We start from the raw sequence: 15510 nt of genomic DNA, 5'->3' as shown, positions 1-15510 counted from the left end.
TATAAATGTTTTGGGTAATGTGATACTTGGCAATTGTTGTGCTCATGTTTAAGCTCTTGCATCATATTCTTTGCACCCATTAATGAAGAAATACATAGAGCATGCTAAAATTTGGTTTGCATATTTGGTTTCTCTAAGGTCTAGATAATTTCTAGTATTGAGTTTGAACAACAAGGAAGACGGTGTAGAGTCTTATAATGTTTTCAATATGTCTTTTATGTGAGTTTTGCTGCACCGGTTCATCCTTGTGTTTGTTTCAAATAAGCCTTGCTAGCCTAAACCTTGTATCGAGAGGGAATACTTCTCATGCATCCAAAATACTTGAGCCAACCACTATGCCACTTGTGTCCACCATACCTACCTATACTACATGGTATTTTTCCGCCATTCCAAAGTAAATTGCTTGAGTGCTACCTTTAAAATTCCATCATTCACCTTTGCAATATATAGCTCATGGGACAAATAGCTTAAAAACTATTGTGGTATTGAATATGTAATTATGCACTTTATCTCCTATTAAGTTGCTTGTTGTGCGATAACCATGTTTACTGGGGACGCCATCAACTATTCATTGTTGAATTTCATGTGAGTTGCTATGCATGTTCGTCTTGTCTGAAGTAAGGGCGATCTACACTGAGTTGAATGGTTTGAGCATGCATATTGTTAGAGAAGAACATTGGGCCGCTAACTAAAGCCATGATCCATGGTGGAAGTTTCAGTTTTGGACAAACATCCTCAAATCTCTAATGAGAAAAGAATTAATTGTTGTTGAATGCTTAAAGCATTAAAAGAGGAGTCCATTATCTGTTGTCTATGTTGTCCCGGTATGGATGTCTAAGTTGAGAATAATCAAAAGCGAGAAATCCAAATGCGAGCTTTCTCCTTAGACCTTTGTACAAAGTGCATAGAGGTACCCCTTTGTGATACTTGGTTAAAGCATATGTATTGCGGTGATAATCCAGGTAGTCCAAGCTAATTAGGACAAGGTGCGGGCACTATTGGTACACTATGCATGAGGCTTGCAACTTATAAGATATAATTTACATGATGCATATGCTTTATTACTACCGTTGACAAAATTGTTTCATGTTTTCAAAATCAAAGCTCTAGCACAAATATAGCAATCGATGCTTTTCCTCTATGGAGGACCATTCTTTTACTTTCAATGTTGAGTCAGTTCACCTATTTCTCTCCACCTCAAGAAGCAAACACTTGTGTGAACTGTGCATTGATTCCTACATACTTGCTTATTGCACTTATTATATTACTCTATGTTGACAATATCCATGAGATATACATGTTACAAGTTGAAAGCAACCGCTGAAACTTAATCTTCTTTTGTGTTGCTTCAATGCTTTTACTTTGAATTATTGCTTTATGAGTTAACTCTTATGCAAGACTTATTGATGCTTGTCTTGAAGTACTATTCATGAAAAGTCTTTGCTATATGATTCACTTGTTTACTCATGTCATATACATTGTTTTGATCGCTGCATTCACTTCATATGCTTTACAAATAGTATGATCAAGATTATGATGGCATGTCACTCCAGAAATTATCTGTGTTATCGTTTTACCTGCTCGGGACGAGCAGAACTAAGCTTGGGGATGCTGATACGTCTCCGACGTATCGATAATTTCTTATGTTCCATGCCACATTATTGATGTTATCTACATGTTTTATGCACACTTTATGTCATATTCGTGCATTTTTTGGAACTAACCTATTAACAAGATGCCGAAGTGCCAGTTGCTGTTTTCTGCTGTTTTTGGTTTCAGAAATCCTAGTAAGGAAATATTCTCGGAATTGGACGAAATCAAAGCCCAGGGGCCTATTTTCTCACGAAGCTTCCAGAAGTCCGAAGGAGAGACGAAGAGGGGCCACAGGGGAGCCAGACCATAGGGCGGCGCGGCCCCCCCCTTGGCCGCGCCGGCCTGTGGTGTGGGGCCCCCGTGCCGCCTCTTGACCTGCCCTTCCGCCTATAAAAAGTCTCCGTGACGAAACCCCCAGTACCGAGAACCACGATACGGAAAACCTTCCAGAGACGCCGCCGCCGCCGATCCCATCTCGGGGGATCCAGGAGATCGCCTCCGGCACCCTGCCGGAGAGGGGAATCATCTCCCGGAGGACTCTACGCCGCCATTGTCGCCTCCGGTGTGATGTGTGAGTAGTCTACCCCTGGACTATGGGTCCATAGCAGTAGCTAGATGGTTGTCTTCTCCCCATTGTGCTATCATTGTCGGATCTTGTGAGCTGCCTAACATGATCAAGATCATCTATCTGTAATTCTATATGTTGCGTTTGTTGGGATCCGATGAATAGAGAATACTTGTTACGTTGATTATCAAAGTTATGCTATGTGTTGTTTATGATCTTGCATGCTCTCCGTTACTAGTAGATGCTCTGGCCAAGTAGATGCTTGTAACTCCAAGAGGGAGTACTTATGCTCGATAGTGGGTTCATGCCTGCATTAACACCTGGGACAAAGGATGTAAAGTTCTAAGGTTGTGTTGTGCTGTTGCCACTAGGGATAAAACATTAGTGCTATGTTCAAGGATGTAGTCACTAGTTACATTACGCACCATACTTAATGCAATTGTCTGTTGTTAGCAACTTAATACTGGAAGGGGTTCGGATGATAACCTGAAGGTGGACTTTTTAGGCATAGATGCAGTTGGATGACGGTCTATGTATTTTGTCGTAATGCCCAATTAAATCTCACTATACTCATCATGATATGTATATGCATGGTCATGCTCTCTTTATTTGTCAATTGCCCAACTGTAATTTGTTCACCCAACATGCTGCTTGTCTTATGGGAGAGACACCTCTAGTGAACTGTGGACCCCGGTCCAATTCTCTTACTGAAATACAATCTACTGCAATACTTGTTCTACTGTTTTCTGCAAACAATCATCTTCCACACAATACGGTTAACTCTTTGTTACAGCAAGCCGGTGAGATTGACAACCTCACTGTTTCGTTGGGGCAAAGTACTGTGGTTGTGTTGTGCAGGTTCCACGTTGGCGCCGGAATCCCTGGTGTTGCGCCGCACTACATCCCGCCGCCATCAACCTTCAACGTGCTTCTTGGCTCCTCCTGGTTCGATAAACCTTGGTTTCTTTCTGAGGGAAAACTTGCTGCTGTGCGCATCATACCTTCCTCTTGGGGTTGCCCAACGAACGTGTGAAATACACGCCATCAGCTCCCTATCGCGCTTCTGGATAGGGAGCTCATCCACATCGATCGGCCTCCCAATCATGGTGAACCCCGTGATACGTCCAAAACGTATCTACTTTCCCGAACACTGTTGCTATTGTTTTGCCTCTAATTTGTGTATTTTGCATACAACTAACACGGACTAACGTTGTTTTCAGCAGAATTGCCCTGGTGTCTCGTTTTTGTGCAGAAACTCAACTTTTAGGAAAATCCCCGGAGTTTATTCCAATGGGCCTATATTCATAGAAGAGGGACGGAGCCAGAAGCCCAGAAGGAGGGGGTCCACGAGGCGCCAACCCCATAAGGCGGCGCGGTGGGCCCCTGGGCCGCGCCGCCCTATGGTGGCGACGCCTCGGGCAGCCCCAGGTGCCCCCCTCTGGACTACTTAAGGGTTTCGACCTAAAAACGCACGGGGGGTTAGTCGAAATCGCCAGAAGCCATCCAGGACACCGCCGCCATCGCGAAACTCCGTCGCGGGACCAGAAAATCCGTTCTGGCACTCCGCCGGGACGAGGAATTGGAGGAGATCATCGCCATCATCACCACCGGCGCCTCTCCATCGACCAGCCATGTTTCCCCCATCCATGTGTGAGTAATTCCCCCGCTGTAGGCTGAAGGGGATGGTAGGGATTGGATGAGATTGGTCATGTAATAGCATAAGATTGTTAGGGCATAGTGCCTAGTGTCCGTAATTGGTACTTTGATGATATTGTTGCAACTTGTTATGCTTAATGCTTGTCACTAGGGCCCGAGTGCCATGATCTCAGATCTGAACATGTTATTGTTTCACGATGATATTCATTGTTTTATGATCTTACCTGCAAGTTGTATACACATGTCGCTGTCCGGAACCCGAGGCCCCAAAGTGACAGAAATTGGGATAACCGGAGGGGAAGGAGGTGATGTGAGGATCACATGTGTTCACGGAGTGTTAATGCTTTGCTCCGGTGCTCTATTAAAAGGAGTACCTTAATTTCCAGTAGATTCCCTAGAGGCCCGGCTGCCACCAGCTGGTAGGACAAAAGATGTTGTGCAAGTTTCTCATTGCGAGCACGTACGACTAAATATGGAACACATGCCTATGGATTGTTTAGTACTTGGATACTATTTTATTACTATCTGCAAATGCCCTACTTTGATTGTTACATGAGTTTCTCTCATCCATGCAACGCCCGTTCATCCATCCCTGTGCCTACAGTATTTTAATCCTGCTGTTTACTAGAATCACTACTGCTGCTGATATTTCACTACTACTACTGCTATAAAACTGTTACTACTGATAAACTCTTGCGAGCAAGTCTGTTTCCAGGTGCAGCTGAATTGATAACTCCGCTGTTAAGGCTTACAAATATTCTTTGGCTCCCCTTGTATCGAATCAATAAATTGGGTTTTACTTCCCTCAAAGACTGTTGCGATCCCCTATATTTGTGGGTCATCAAGACTATTTTCTGGCGCCGTTGCCGGGGAGCATAGCTTTATTTGGAAGTTCACTTTGATTGATATTGTTCGCTGCAAATTCTCCATCATGGGTAAACCTCGCGATACTAAGGTCGCCATATTACCATCCACTACAAGAAAAGGTACAACTCTGAGTACCTCTACTGCTCTTGATTCACCATCTGTGATAAGTCAACTTATTTCACCACCACAAGCTTCACATACTGGTACTTCTGCTGAATCTGAAAATTCTTATAATTTTGATGATGCTTCTGCTGTGCTTGATGATAGTGGTTCATTGGGATCTTTTCTAGATGCTGCAATTGCTAGGTCTAGACAAATTGAAAATACTGAAACTCCTAATGAAAATACCGCTACACCTGTTAATTCACCTGAGTCTGTTGAATACTCTAGTGATGATCCTGATAAAGATTATGTGGAACTTGATGATGATTTTATTGTTAAATGCAATGCTACTACTGATGCAAGTAAAATTAAAAAGCTTCTTGCACAACATACTGTTAGATATAAACTGTCTCCTGATCCTAAATTTGCCACATCTCCTATAAACATTAAGGATAAGGATTATGATTTTTCTCTTGATTTATCTCATATATCTATTGTTGAGAAAACACCCTTTTGTGGTACTAAAAAAGAAAGTGTTGTAGAACACATGAATGAGCTTTCAACTTTGAGTAGCTTGTTTTCTGATGATATCAAGAAGCGTACTTATTTTGTTGCTAAATTTTTTCCTTTCTCATTAAAGGATGATGCTAAAACTTGGTATAATAGTTTACCTCCTGATTCTATTGATAGTCCAAGTGGTTTGCTTGATGTTTTCTTTCGGAAATACTTTCCTGCTAGTGCTCAACATATTGCTTTCCAGAAAATTTATAGTTTTGACCAGGAAGATGGAGAGAAATTGCCTGAAGCGTGGGCAAGATTTTGCTCTCTTATCAGAGCTCGACCTGGACATGATTTAGAAAAGCATGATTTACTTGATATATTTTATAGTGGACTAACCATTGAGTCTAGGGCATATTTGGATAGTTGTGCTGGTTGTGTTTTTAGGAAAAGAACTCCAGACGAAGCTGAAGAATTATTGGCTAAAATAGGCCGGAATCATGATGATTGGACTACACCTGAACCAGCCCCAACGCCGATATTGAAGAAGAGGGGTTTGATTAAATTAAATGATGAAGATATGAGGGAAGCCAAGAAATCTCTTAAGGAGAGAGGTATTAAATCTGAAGATGTGAAGAATTTACCTCCCATACAAGATTTATGTAAGATAATTCCCCTTCATCCATGATTGAGGTAAATTCTCTTCAACGCTTTACTAGGGAAGATATTCCGTATTCAAAACCTCCTGCTCAATGCTTAGATGAGTTTGATAATTATATTGTTAAGCAAGAAAATTTTAATATGAGAGTAGAGAATCATTTAATGGAAAATTCTCAAGCTATTAGTAGTTTGCATGATATTGTGGAGAGAACCTCCAATGATGTTAATATGCTTGTTAAACATTTTCATATGATTCAAACTCAAATTGATCAACTCACTAAAGTACAAAATGACTTGTTAAAACTAGTTCTAAAGAAAAACATGCTTATGAAGTAACAACTACAGGCGGTGTTTCTACTCAGGATCCTCTATATCCCGAGGGGCATCCCAAAAGAGTTGAACAAGATTCTCAACGAATTGAAACTGGTACTCCTTCTAAGAAAAAGAAAAAGAAACATAAAAATGTTGTAGAATCCTCTGAGCCTGTTAATGATCCTAATAGTATTTCTATTTCTGATGCTGAAACTGAAAGTGGTAATGAACATGATAAAGATAATGATAAGAATGATGCTTCTGATAAAGAAGAGGTTGAAGATGAACCTGAAAAGCATGCTAAACAAATAAAAAGTATACTAAAGAAGATTTTATTGCTAAGAAACATGGTAATGAAAGGGAACCTTGGGTTCAAAAGCAAATGCCTTTTCCTGCTAAGAAATTAAAATCAAAGGAAGAAGAACACTATAATAAATTTTGTGATTGGATGAAACCCTTATTCTTGCAAATCCCTTTGACTGATGCTATTAAATTGCCTCCTTATTCAAAGTATATGAAAGATATTGTCTCTAACAAAAGGAAAATTCCTAATGAGGAGATTTCCAGTATGCTTGCTAATTACTCTTTCAATGGCAAAGTTCCAAAGAAGCTGGGCGACCCAGGTATACCGACTATTCCTTGTTCTATTAAGAATAATTATGTTAGAACTGCTCTATGTGATTTGGGAGCAGGTGTTAGTGTTATGCCTTTTTCTCTTTACAATAGACTTTATTTAGATAAGTTGATGCCGAATGATATATCTTTGCAAATGGCTGATAAATCTACTGCTATTCCTGTTGGTATATGTGAGGATGTTCCTGTTCAAGTTACTAATAACTGCTTGATATTAACTGATTTTGTTGTGTTGGAAATGCCTGAAGATGATAATATGTCTATTATTCTTGGGAGACCTTTTCTTAACACCGCAGGGGCTGTTATTGATTGCAATAAAGGAAAAGTTACTTTCAATGTTGATGACAAGGAACATACTGTTTATTTTCCCAAGAGGATTGATAAAGTATGTGGAGTTAATACAATTTCTAATGTGAGAACTATCAAAGTGGGAGCTATTGATTGTCCTATATATGAGCCTAAGCAAGGATATCAAAATATTATGATTGGATCCATATCATACAATACAAGGTAACAAGATTGATTTGAGGTTTATTTCATCTTATGCCATGTAAAATTTATTTGGCGGCAAGACTTGATCAACCTTGTTAACAAATACATTTTATATGCATAGAGGAACTAAACAACATTTCTTTCTTCCTCCACTTGTTCTATTTGCTGTAGCACAATTTGTTTTGCAAAGTTCTTTAGTTATTTAGAGGTTCGAAAATCTTTTTCTGCCCAGTAATAATAATTTTAATACCCAGAAATGTGCATTTTTCAAAGTTTTCAAAAATTCACAAAATTATACCGTTGGTCTTATTTTTCGAAGAGCTACCTGGGAGCACCTGGGGATGACCAGTGGGGCACCCCAGGGCTGCACCCCACCAGCCGGCGTGGCCAAGGAGGGGGGCACGCCACCCTATGGTGTGGGCCCCTCCTTGCCCCACTTACTCATCTCTTCCTCCCATCTCACTTTCTCTCCCGAAAAAACTCGTACCAACTTTCTCTCACTCGCGTTTTGCACAAGAGCTCAGGATTTATCGATCTCTTTGCTCAGCCCAGATTTCTGTCTGAAATTTGGCACATTTGCTCTCCGGTATGTGACTCCTCCGATTATCCAAGTAGAATTTTGTTTGGTTGAGTATATCTTGACTATTTTACTGCTGTAGGTAACATGTTTAGTGAGCTTGCATGCTTGTTCTAAGTTGTAAAAATTAGTTTTGATGCATGTTTAGTACTCTACCAAGTTCCTATAGTAGTTTCCCTCAATTATATGTCTCCAAATCGAATTTTATAATGTTTGTTGAAAAAATTTCAGAAAAGGAAGATGGACAACCATACCTTTGGAGAGATGTTCGAAAGAGAGATGACAAGCACGGGGAGGCCCTCAAGGGCATCCACCAGAATTAGACGATCCTATAATGAGGATATCATCGCACCGAGCTTCAAAGTTGAAGAGGATAATGGAGTCCCTAATGCTTCATCTTTTCCATGTTATAACTTTTTGAGTAATGCAGGGCTGCTGGATGATTTCTTGGTCCTCATCAATAATGTGGGCTTAACCACCTATATGGAAGATGAGAGGGATCAATACTACATGCTTACTAAAATCTTTGTTGAGAGCTTTCAGTTCAACAACAAACACTACCAACCATCAGTTACATTCAGGATTTATGATAATCCTATTACTATGAAGTTGAATGATTTTTGTACTGCATTGGATATTGCCCCTATAGGTACAGTGAAGAAGATTGAGAAGAGTCCCAAGGCTTTGGCGGAGCTCTATCGAGAAGTCACCAATGATGATAGCCGCATCATTTAGCGCGGCAAGATAAGAAACATTCAACTCCCTGCCATTAGATATTTTGCTTACTATCTTGCTACTAGCATTCTTGGTAGGGAGAACACTAGCAACATTTCTAGCTATCATCTTGCTTTCTTAGTTGCTGCACTTACTGGAAAAACAGCTTATCATCTTGGTGGTCTTGTTGCCCGTCGTTTGTCCGCTAAGGGGCCTATTTTTGGAGGAATTGTTGCCTCACGTATTTTAGCATATCTAGATCTTCCTCTTGACCCTACTGATGTGAAATTAACTCCTATAAGGCTTGATATTGCTGCTATGAAGAGTCACCAATTTGTTACAACTGACACTAGTTTAGATAATATTGTCTATAAAATGTTGTTTATTAACGGGGATGAGAGGGAAATCCCTTTGCCGCAAACAGTTTTGTTCGATATTCACAGGAAACCGTGGTCGCGCTCTAAGGAGGAGGTGGATGAGCAGCTGAGGACACATGGCTTCCACCAGCAGCATGACTCCGAGGACGCCGAGCCCTCCTACGGGTACACGGTCACGTATCCTGGTGCATCTTCCAGCACATACCCAGAACATGATCCATCTTCGTCGTACTACGGAGGTGCCACTTCATGGGCACCATGGGATTGAACTCCACTTAGGCCAAAAGCCTAAGCTTGGGGGAAGGTATATCGGCATCACTCATTCATTGCATATTATAGTTTCTGGATACTTGTACATACTTTTTTAGCTTCTTAAAGTGGTTTTCTAATGAGAGGGAGATGATATTTGGGGAAGTGCTGATTGAAAACAGATTCTGAACTAATACCAAAAAAATTCTCAAAAACATCCAGAACGTTATTTTGCGAAGCCAATTTTTGTGCATGTTCCCCAGGTTGTTATCTAACTTTCATTAGTTGAACACTTTTCGAGCTGAGCAGCGGAAGATTTTCTTAAAAATCGATTACTGTACTGCTGTCAAGTTTGACGAATTTCTGCTGCTTTGTGTTTATGTGACTCTTTTAGTTTTCATTTTCTTGTTTTTGCTTTGTTTCTTTCCTAAAACACAAAAAGACCAAAAATATTTCTGTTGTTTCTCTTTACCATTTGTTTATTTTGGTTTCTTGCTCTTATTTTGCTTTATTTGCTATCGTTGTTTTGCTATAAGAAAATCCAAAAATATTTTGCTTTGTTTGCTTGTTTCCTTTTGTTCTTGTTTCCAATTCGAAAACACCAAAAATATTTGTTGTTCTTCTTTGGTTTTGTAAAGTTTATTGTGGAGTTCAGCGGTCTTCGGTGGCTGGAGCTTGGTTTTCATTCCACATTATTCAAGCTACACAAGTGAAAGGCAATAATGACGATCTACGACAATTCGACTGTGGTGAGAGGCTGGTATGAATTCTATTTGTTTTCATTTTTTGTACATATACTCATCCATGTGAGCATGCTTAGTTGGTTCATGTGAGGTATATGTCATTTAAGAAAGTCTAGTAGTTCATGATCTCTCATGTTTAGCTCCAGTTTATTAATATGAGTAGCATGTCATAGATGTTTGCTTGCGTTGTTTTATTCATAAATAGGTATGACATTGTGGTATCCTCCTCTGAATAATTCACTTGAATCGACTTGGCACATGCTCACGCATGCACATGACTGAACAAAAGTCAATTAAGCCTCGATGATTTACTTTACCTCAGAGTTCTTGTATCACTTTTATGCCTCCGTTAATTTATTTTGCCGCAAGCATGATTATGACAGTTACTGCTCCCTTGATTGTCGCTCCCCAGTCTATTGCTAGCCTTCACTTGTACTGAGTGACATAGGCATCCCAAATGGGCCTGCCGAAGATAGTACCCGGGGTTTACTGAAGGCCCACTACCCGAAGAATAAGAAGATTCGGAAGCCCAAGATATTATTAAGGAAAGCTAGAGTTGTAGTAGGAAGCGTTATTTGTAATCTTGCGGGATGAGTTAGAAACCATCCCGGACTCTGTAACTTGTACAACACGAATCCCTCGGCTCCGCCTCCTATATAAAGGGGGAGTCGAGGGACGAGGAAGGCATCGAATCATTGTTTACAAACCCTAGTTTTCATAATCGTCGAGTACTTTTCGGCTGAAACCTTCGAGATCTACTTGCCCTCTACTTCTAACTAAACCCTAGCCTACAATCCATAGGCATTGACAAGTTAATACCTTGTCAATTGGCGCCGTCTGTGGGGACTAGAGGCGTAAGGATCTGATCTCGATGGCACGTTCAAGATCTTCGACATCATCAACCGCAAGCAACGCAATGGATCGAGGTAAACAGATCGCTGCTGGTCCTGTCGATTTTGTTCCTCACCCACCCTCCCGTTTGGATGCATATGCGTATCTGGCGGAGCCTATGGAGATGACGTTCGGAAGGTTTCGCTTTCGCGTCGAGAAGGAAGGATCGTATCGTGTCGAAACTCCGATTTCGTCGGGATCGTCGGCGGTCGATTCCGATTTTTCAAGCTATACATCGTCAACCGAATCAGGAGAAGAAGAAACTTCGTCGACACGCTACGTCAGCACAAGGGCAAGAGAGAAACTCGCCAAGATCTTCAGCGACATGTCGTTTGAGTCATCTGCGGACTCATATATAAGCGATGGCTCAAGCAATGTCGATAGTTACGACTTCATCGACAAATCTATTACAGTGGGCAAGGTCTTCATCAATCTCAACGATGGTGTCACCAAACCCAACATAGATCTGAATACAAAATATCATCAGATTTATGCCATTGAAGAGCCAAGCAATGATCAAGAAGAAACATCTGAGGCTTTCGACGATCTGGGAAATCCATACGTCGATCCCTCCGATTTGCGACGAGGCCTGGGCAATAAGTACGTCGGGCCACAGCCGCGACACAGAGTTCAATTCCCGCAAGCAGCGTGGGATAGAGCCGCGAGAGCTATGGACGGCTCAGAACCAATGGCCACCACAGCCACGCCAGAGGAATTGCAAGCATATCAATATAGGCTAGCACGAGCTGCAAGAGAATTGGAAAAACAGACAGCTGAGTTAAACAGGAGAAAGGAGGCAGCTTCTGCATCCAGCAGGAGAAGGGCAGATCTGAGTCGACAATCTAGAACTTCGGGTGATAGCCACAGGGAGGCTCGGAACAGAGCAAGATCAAGGTTACAACACATACCCGAAGCAGAAAGAGAGCACTTGGTCCAAAACCTCGACATGTCCTTTATGTCGATAGATACAAGAGGAAACATCATCCCTAAGACACCAGAGGCTGGGTATATGGCGACACATGCTTTTATCCTCGCATCTAAACCACCTCCAGGAGATCCAAGGGAAACACTATACAATATGGCGATAGCAGGAGTTGGAGCTATGGGGACAAATAAGCTTGTATCAACGCCTCCTGAAGGAGCGGCAAGGCAAAATAGTCCACGACCTGCAGCAGCAACAGCGGCAGCCCCTGAAGGACCAAGTGGAGCAAGAGACACGGCAGCACAAGCAAGGGTCGACAGAGCGCGGCAAAGCAGAAGGGAACATCGGCAATCCCCAGAGCTTAACGACGAGGATATGTGTGGCTTGCCGTGCTTCACGAGGAGAGTCCGAAAAACTCGAGTCCCTTCAGGATTCAAGTTACCTGACAACTTCAAGAAATTCGACGGCCTTCAGGATCCAGAGGACTAGCTAGTTGATTATCTCGAGACGGTGAAGCTCACAGGAGGAACTAGGGCAACAGCTATGCAAAGCATCCAGGTGCATTTGAGTGGAGCCGCACGATCTTGGATAAAGAAACTTCCTCCAGGATCTATCGACAGCTGGGAAAGCTTCGAGGACGTGTTCGTCAAGAACTTCCGGTCCACATGCAAAAAACCTGCGTCGTTGGAGGAGTTGAGAGCATGTCGACAAAAGCCGGACGAGCCAATGAGAAAATATATCCAAAGGTGGAACATCATCAAAAACTCAGCAGAAAATATATCTGACGAGAGAGCGATAGATGCGTTTGTCGCAGGAATAAGGCGTGGAGATTTTGTCGAGGACTTGGGAAGGACCAACCCAAAGACAGTATCCGCGTTAATGGAAATAGCCAACAGATGGGCAGATGGAGAAGATGTTGTCCACAACAAACGGCACAGGTCGCCAGAGGAGGACCGTGGTCGAAATTATCAACCGAGGCGACGATTTCCTCGGCAGTACCCGAACTATGATGCTCCAGGACAAATTTCGGCAGGTTTCCGGGCAAACACAGGAGGAAACAACAGAGATGATTATCAGAGAAGCAATGAGCAGCGAGGCGATAATAGGGATGATTCTCGAAACAACAGGCAAAATAGCGGGCCTAGGTTCCCGAGGCCTTTCGTGTCTCCCGAAGAGATGATGAATGGGCCGTGTCAGATGCATTTTTTTCTCGACAGCAACGGAAAAAGACAGTCAGGACATCTGCAGAAAGATTGTCGCAATTTCCAGGCAATGTTAAGGTGGGCAGAGCACGCTAACGCTCGAACAGCACAGAGAAATCCTCGAGAACCCAGGAGCGAGATTCACTTGCCACCTCCTCCCGCGATTACAGAAGACAATCGACATCAGCTCAGAATAGCGACAGCACCTCCACCACCACCTTATGTTGATCCTAACTCCAACGGAGCGGTGTCGATGATTCAGAAGGGAAGACCATCCAATAGAGCTCAGAAAGTGATCTCACGACAGGTGTTCATGGCAGAAAAAATGCCTCCACCAACAGTCGAGTATCTTAATTGGTCAGGGCAAGATATCGGTTTCACCATAGCAGATCATCCGCAGCAAGTTCCTCGACCAGGGCAGTCAGCACTTATTTTACCAGCAGTTATTGCGGGATTTGATGTCTCTCGAGTGTTCATAGACGGCGGCAGCAGCTTAAACCTTATGTATGCAGATACATTGAGGAAGATGAACATATCCCTAGCAAACTTGAAGCCAACAGACACAAGGTTCCATGGTATCACACCAGAGAAACCAAGTTATCCATTGGGGAAGATCAATCTCGACGTTCAGTTTGGAACCCGAGAGAATTATAGAATCGAGAGGCTGGAATTTGAAGTCGTGGATTTTCCGTCGCAGTACCACGCTCTGTTGGGACGACCAGCATATGCTAGATTTATGGCGGTGCCACACTATACATACCTGTTGTGGAGGATGCCTGGACCAAAGGGACCAATCACAGTCAAAGGAAGCTTCGCCTTAGCCGATAAGTGCGATAAAGATTTTCATCGGATATCAGAAACTTTCGGGATGCAAGCTGAGTATTTGGCGTCAAGAAGTATGACTGACTACGACGTGCTGCCAGACGTTGGAAGGCCAAATAAAGAATCAACTTTCAATACCGAGAAAAACTCTAAGGAGGTACAAATTCACCCGACAGACCCGAAAAAGACGATGTCCATTGCAACAAATATGGATCTCGCATAGGAAAGCGCGCTCGTGAAGTTCCTCCGTGAGCACTGGAAAATCTTCGCATGGTGTCCAGCTGACATGCCAGGAGTACCCAGGGAACTTGCCGAGCACCACCTCAACTTGGATCCTCTCGCGAGACCAATCAAACAACCCTTGCGGCGTTTCTCGGAACCAAACCGCAAAGCTATGCTATCAGAAATAGATCGACTCAAGGATGCTGGTTTTATCAAAGAGATATCTACAGAAGCCACATGGGTAGCTAACCCAGTGATGGCGCCGAAGAAACACACGACAGTCCTTCGCATGTGCGTCGACTTTACGTGTCTCAATAAACATTGTCCTAAGGATCACTTTCCCCTCCCAAGGATCGATCAAATCATCGACTCCACGGCAGGATGTGAACGTCTTTCCTTTTTGGATGCATACTCTGGTTATAACCAGATCAGACTAAAAGAAGATGATGAGGCCAAAACAGCGTTCATAACACCTTACGGCGTGTTTTGCTACAGAACAATGCCCTTTGGTCTAAAAAACGCGGGAGCAACATATCAGAGGATGATGCAGAAGTGTTTGGCGACACAGATTGGGAAAAACGTGCAAGTATACATCGACGATGTCGTCATAACATCAAAAAAGGGGGCAACGCTGATCGAGGATCTCAAGGAAACCTTTGACAACCTCGAAAAATTCTGCCTCAAGCTGAACCCGACGAAGTGTTCTTTTGGCATCCCAGCAGGAGAACTTCTGGGGTTTCTAGTTTCAGCAAGAGGAATTGAAGCAAATCCTGACAAAATACAAGCTATCGTAACAATGAGGAAGCCAACAAAGTTGAAAGAAATACAGCAGCTAACTGGGCGAGTCGCAGCTTTGAGCAGATTCGTCGCCAGGCTGGGAGAAAAAGCGTTACCATTTTACGCTCTGATAAAGCAAGGAGAAAAATTCCAGTGGAACGAAGAGGCCGACAGAGCTTTCGAGGATTTGAAGCGCACAATCTCGACACCACCAATCTTGGTGGCGCCGAAAGAAAAGGAACCTCTCCTGCTGTATATTGCAGCCACGCCCCAAGTGGTTAGCACGGTGTTAGTTGTTGAAAGAGAAGAAGAAGGAAAACTCCATGGAGTGCAAAGGCCAGTATATTTCATCAGTGAAGTTTTATCGCCTTCCAAACAGCGGTACCCGCAGTACCAGAAACTAGCATATGGAGTAATTGCAACGGCAAGAAAGTTGCGCCACTATTTTTCGGCACACCCGATAATAGTAGTCAACGAAGCACCTCTTTCAAATATACTGAACAATCCAGAAGCTACAGGGCGTGTCTCCCTTTGGGGAATAGAACTCTCCCCTCGGGACATCACGTATGAAAAAAGAAAGGCAATCAAGTCGCAAGTTCTGCCAGATTTCATTGCAGAGTGGATGGAGCTACAAAA

Source organism: Lolium perenne, chromosome 1 (assembly GCF_019359855.2).
Source record: "Lolium perenne isolate Kyuss_39 chromosome 1, Kyuss_2.0, whole genome shotgun sequence".
Classification (NCBI taxonomy): Eukaryota; Viridiplantae; Streptophyta; class Magnoliopsida; order Poales; family Poaceae; genus Lolium; species Lolium perenne.
This window is presented reverse-complemented; position numbering follows the sequence as displayed.